General features: G+C 47.3%; 1 long non-coding RNA gene across 1 annotated transcript; it reads left to right on the top strand.

Annotated features, from left to right (window-relative positions):
- Positions 1 to 2,520: 2,520 nt before the first annotated feature.
- LOC102247778 lies at positions 2,521 to 4,410 on the top strand. Its single transcript, XR_001364431.1, has 3 exons — positions 2,521 to 2,864; positions 3,001 to 3,174; positions 3,623 to 4,410. It is a non-coding gene; the product is annotated as an uncharacterized LOC102247778 (long non-coding RNA).
- The last annotated feature ends 1,688 nt before the right edge of the window (positions 4,411 to 6,098 follow it).

Raw genomic sequence — 6,098 nt, 5'->3', positions numbered from 1 at the left:
GCAAGCAGGCCATCAGTGGGGGTCAGTTGGAGGTGATCAGGACAACGGGGGCAGCAGTTTGGAGTAAGCAGGCCAGCAGGGGGACAGTTGGGGATGAGCAGGCCAGTGGGGAGGGAAGGTAGGGGCAAGCAGGCCAGCAGGGGGGGCAGTTGGGGGTGATCAGGCTGGTGGGGGGCATTTGGGGGCAAGCAGGCCGGCAGGCAGAGTGGTTAGAGGCAATCAGGCAGGCAGGCAGGCAGGTGAGCGGTTAGGAGCCAGCAGTCCCAGATTACGAGAGGGATGTCCGACTGCTGGTTTAGGCCCGATCCCTGTAAACTGGCAGGACATTTTTCGAGGGGTCCCAAATTGGAGAGGGTGCAGGCCAGGCTGAGGAACACACCCTCCCCCGTGCACGAATTTTGTGCACTGGGCCACTAGTATTTTTATAACAATCTTAAGAAGAGAGTGCTATTATAATCCCCACTTTACATGTGAGAAAGTGAAACAGACAGGCTAGGCAGCTGTCCAGAGTCACAGAACCAGTAGTGAAGAGAGTGACATTTTAACAGGTGTGCGGCCACAGTCCATGCTTTTGAAACTAGACACACTTCCTCTCTGATGGAGATGTATGCGGGCATTCTGCATGTGGAGGCAGGCGTGTTACAAATTTCGTTCTAGATGCTAATTTGGAGTAGCACAATATTAAAGTTTATTTTCCCAGGAGACTATTAGAAATTTTGATTTAGAGGCTGGAAAACAGGTGAGAACTAAAAACATAATTATAATTTGTATGTAAGGAAGGCAATGGGAGTGTATCTCCAAGGAAGATTATTTGGCCCAAGATTAGATGATCCTAGTCTGGGATCCCTAACACACAGTCAGTTTACAAAGGACAATCCAAGAAATGAAAGAGCAGGAATGTCACAGGGTTACTAGACAGGGGAGAGAGTGGGATACAGATATCAGGACAGAGTTTCTAGAAAGAGGGAGTGAGGGTGAACAATTGTCTGATCACCTGGCATTAACAGACGGCCACTGTCTTTGGTCTGTAAACTACCTTCTACAACCAGAAATCATCAATCACTCTTAGAATGACCTTTTATTTTCAACCTTTTACAATGTAACTATCTTCACAACAATAAAAATTGTTCTAAAAAAACCAACAATAATCTCCCAATGGCTAAATTCCATCACCTATTTTCAGTCCCACCTAACTTCTCTGAGCATTTGTAATGGATAATTTTTCATTGAATAAAGAAGCTTCTAGAACAAAGAAAGCTATAGTCTGTTAATGCCAGGTCATCAGACAGCATTTGGGAAATCATATTTTTTTGGGGGGGCAGGGGGACAGAACAGACCATGCAGCTACCATTCTTACAAGGGGACAAGTTAGCCCACAGATTTGGGATGGTCAATCAGAGTTTATTAGTTTTACTTCTCCTCCATCACATAGCAACTTAGTAATGTATCCACAATACATTTTTACTCATTAATGCATTCATTTATCCAATAAACAGAGTAAAGCACTTGTTAGTGCTATGCATGCACACTGTATGCACGTGCAGATGTTGGTATGTGTTCAGGGGATGGAAGAGGAAATGGTGTTGGGAGGGAAGGCTGACATGGGAAGCCTGCCAGGCGTAGAGATCAGCATTATAAAGCCAGAGAGACCAAAAGGACACACACAGCCTGTTCTTTAAACCGTGTCAGTACAGTGGGGCTAGGGAGTTGGTGGGGCATAATGTTATTACTGGCAGAAGCCAAAATCAAGACTCGATGATAGGGACTAGTTTGAATCAGATTTTATTTCAGAAACTTTTAAAAACTATATATGTCCTACATTTTAATATTAGAACTGGTAATACTGGCATGTCACATGCTTCCCTTCCTGAAAATATGCATCATCATCATATTGAAGCACAATTTTTGGACTGGAACATGCTGTGTTCCCCTGGGCAGGATGTCCCGGATTCTTTGTCCACTGGAGTCAAAGAATGAATCCACGGACAGGAGGTGGTCTAGCAAAGGTGGAAATTTATTGAAGAACAAGTACAAACTCCCACGTGGGGAAAGGGAAAGATTCTCACGGCACAGACTCCCACCCACGTGGGGAAGGGGGAAGAACCCCACTGACTTCCTTTTCCCTGTGGTTTATAAAGGCTACAGATCTTTGTGCCTTGATATCCCCTGTGATTGGTCACTATTCCCTTGGACTGGTTACTATAGTAACTTCTGAGCTCAAAGGTCCAACCTCACATGGGACATGTGATCTCCCCCCGCCCCCTCCTTCTTTATTGTTTTCCTATTCCCTTTGGGCTTTCTTCTTCTCCTTCTGGATGAAGGGCTTCCTTCCCTTTATTTTGTAAATATAGACCTTTTGCTGTTCCCAGCTCCCGCATTCTATGGAAATATACCTGTTGCAGCTTTTCAGCTCCCCTATTCTATGGAAATACACCTTCTGCTGCTCTGCGGCCCTGTGCTTCTTCCATGGTCCTCTTAATTCTAAAATTTCCTAAACCTGTCTTTTCCACCCCGAAAACTTCCTGTTTCAATATTTATGAATGTGGGATGCATATGCTATACAAAAATAATTTTATTAGCAAGTGTTTGTGTGCTCACACTGATATTTCCATATTTTATATCTTTTATTCTTTCTTAACGGTGACAGTTGCGCACGGTGCATGCAGATCGCGTTGCCTCGCCTGCGGAGCTCTGATGGCGCTGGTTGGAGGAAGAGCAGATTCCTCCTGGATCTGACTGCATGGGCCACCTGGGAAGCCAGGTGAAGCGGCTAAGGCAGTGAACACAGCGCTCAACCCGCCACAGCAATCCTCTGTCAGGGAGGAGACTAGAAACAATACAGGGGAAAAGTCGAAGAAGGAGAGGTGGAATGTGTGGGAAGTGAGGGAGGGAAGAGGAGGGAGAGGAGGCAGGGCCCGGGCAGGAAGTGGAGGCTCCAGGGAAGGCCTGTGTGAATAAACATGGGAGCGTGTTTTGTTTTTGCTTTTCTTATTGTGGCAGGTGATACGTGAAGAGCGACTTTGTCCTGGATTACAGCTCGAGACACCAAGCAGCGTGCTGCTTCTTTTCCTGTGACATCCCTTGCGCCCTGAAGACAGAAAACAGGGCTGTTCATTTCACTGTGGGACCTTCAGCAGGAGCCAGCAGGAAACACAGGGAATGCTCAGCTTCCAGGTCAGATGTGTGTGTGTGTGTGTGTGTGTGTGTGTGTGTGTGTGTGTGTGCTGAGAGAGAGAAGGACCCCGAGAATTATGGAGGAGGAAGGAAACCGGCTTGCATTGATGGGGGCCATTCTAGAAGCTGCGGACCCAGCTCCCCACCCCATGGAAGAGGGGAGAAAGGTGTTTGCAGGTGTACCCTAAGCTTCACGAGAGCCCCCGGGCAGGGCACGCGCCTCTGATTTCCCCCTGGACGGCCACGCACCTCCTCCAGAGCCCAGGGCGCCCTTTCTTTTGTTGTCTACTTGTGACATCCGCTTCCTTCCATTCTGGTCAAATATAAACGATCAAACCCGCCTCCGCGAAGCTTTCCATCCAGCGTTAAGCAAAATCAATCCCCCGCCTGTGCCTGTCCGCACGCTCCCATTCCCTGTGCTCAGTAGTTGTTCCTCTTTGGTTCGCAGAGACCATGGGTCCTCAGGGCTGAAAAGGAGCTCGCTCCCCTCTCAGGCCAGGAGGGAAGGGCACGCCTGGGTCAGTTCCTAAGGCAGCCATGCCCCAGGCGCCGAAGGCCTTGCCGACATTCTTCATATTTAATCCCAACCAGACCGGCGCGATTTCCAGCTGGACGACACTTGGCTAATTTGGGGGAGGCTCCGCGGTGTCTGGGCCGCGCCTGCCACCCGCAGCGCCTGGAACGCTTTGTTGACCTAAGGAATCAAGGAATCAGCAAACAAACAGCTTTTGGACAAAGGAGGACCTGACGCAGGTGAAGCGAGAGGATTCGAGGACTGTGACAGGGGAGGCATGTCATGGTAGAAAGCAGGTCTGCTGAGGCCTTGGGACCTTTAACCATTGGCGCAGCCTCTATCCCGCTGGGCAGGGCTGGGCCAGGGGGCAGGAGGCGGCAGAGACCTGCCGCTGCGCAGAGAACAGCGACCACAGCCAAAGACAGAGCTGCACCACCAAGGCTGTCAGCAGAAGCGAGGTTTCAGTGCTGCGAAGGCCTTCAAGGGAATTGCACTCATTCCTGTAGAAATTCACAACGAGAGGAGGGAGCACACCCCGGAGCCTGCTGACCTGCCTGAATGCTGGGCGAGGCCGGGCTTATGATGGAAGCAGGCATTGTTCTCTCCATCGCAGCAAAAAGTACTTAATTGTATTTTAGACGCATACAGTAAAGACGCAGAATGACTTAATTATGTCTGAATATTTTACTCACTTATGTCCTTCAAATTCTAGGATTTCCAGGTGGATGGACAGCAACTTTGCTTACAAATAGTATCCTTAGAAGGTGAAATCTAGCTCACATTACTAGAGGCATTTGAAATTCTCAAAGTTGAATGTTTTAAGAAGGGATTTATTTTAAACATATAAAAACAGATGGAAATCTCAGTTGATTATCAGCAAAGTGGATCTTGATAAACAGCTGTAGTAATCAAGAGATATAAGCTACTTAGGTATGAAATGCCAAAAATTTTGGCGGGGGGGGGGGCAGTTTTGCATCTTCCTGCAAGCTCATCTGCACCTTGAGTAGCTGGGGGGTAGGCGGGTGAGGGATGTGGGGGTGATTGACAGCCCAGTTCCAGACATGCAGCTGCGCGACTTCAGATCAGGGCTCAGCCACAGCATCTTGGGCAAGTTACTTCCTGCCCCTGTGCCTCAGTTTACTCATTTGTGTAAAGGTGATAGTAGATCCGTGTAGGTTTGCTGTGATGGTTCAATAAATTAGGATGCAAAGCACGTAGAATAGTGCCTGCCACAGGAAACCCACTGATATTGAGAAGGCTAACCCCTATTTTGTAAAACTACTGTTTGGAATTCTCTGCTATTTTTTTAGATGGCCTCTAATTTTTAAAAAAAAAAAATAACTTGGCTTTCTAGCCTGCTTGAATAATGAGGAAGATAAACTTAGCTGTCTGACCTTGTAGGCCAGAGACTAGATACGCCCATACTCTCAATGCCATGCCAGGTGCATTTTTTAATTGGATAGAACTGTGTAGTTTCCAAGGCCACCAGCAAGAGAACCACTAAGCACACATCGGGCTGGCTCTTTAATGAAAAGGGAAGTTCTGCTTGTAGCTTTGCTTAGGATTTGAATTCATTTTCTCTGAGCCCACCGCGGTGAATAAAGAGTGACTCCAAACTCTCTGAGCATTGCTTGATTTATTCCGGTTCTCTGTCACAATATGTCGAGTTGTTGTTTGTGATGTGGGGAATCAAGACAAAACAAATAAGTAATGCTGTTCTCATGACAGTCCAAATCTCAGTGTCTGCTTTTACCAGGCCTGGTTGGTTTAAGAATTATGAAGTGGGGTGATTCTCCAGATGAGCCACCATGAAAGGCAGCAGGCACACAGAAATGACCAGGAAACGGGCCTCGTCCTGAATGACAAGCCGTACAGACTCAGCGACCTGCAATAACCCGTCACTAGGGCAGATGGGTTTGCAGTTGTTTATGAAACCTCCATGAAATTGTATCTGCTGACAAGAAAATAGCATCCCATTAATTTTGATGGTATTCTAATCTCTTTCCTCTCAGATGCGTAGCAGTCAGGACAAGGAAAGAGCCTGCAGGTAGCAACAGCCACCAGCCTTGTTCCCTATTTGAGTCACATCTCCAGCATGGGGGGCACTTATCCAGGGCTCTGAAAAATGACTTGGAAAGTACCTATGAGACAGCCCTATCCTGAAATCAGCACTTTTGTCACTTCAGAGCAAAATGTCCTTGTTTCTGCAGACTTCCAGCAAAGCAGGTTAATAAGCAGATCCTATATTCTATGCCAGGGGTGGGCAAACTTTTTGACTCGAGGGCCACAGTGGGTTCTTAAACTGGACCGGAGGGCCAGAACAAAAGCATGGATGGAGTGTTTGTGTGAACTAATATAAATTCAAAGTAAACATCTTTACATAAAAGGGTACGGTCTTTTTTTTTTTTAG

This window comes from Myotis brandtii, unplaced genomic scaffold (genome assembly GCF_000412655.1).
Source record: "Myotis brandtii unplaced genomic scaffold, ASM41265v1 scaffold55, whole genome shotgun sequence".
NCBI classification, from domain to species: domain Eukaryota; kingdom Metazoa; phylum Chordata; class Mammalia; order Chiroptera; family Vespertilionidae; genus Myotis; species Myotis brandtii.
This window is presented reverse-complemented; position numbering and strand designations above follow the sequence as displayed.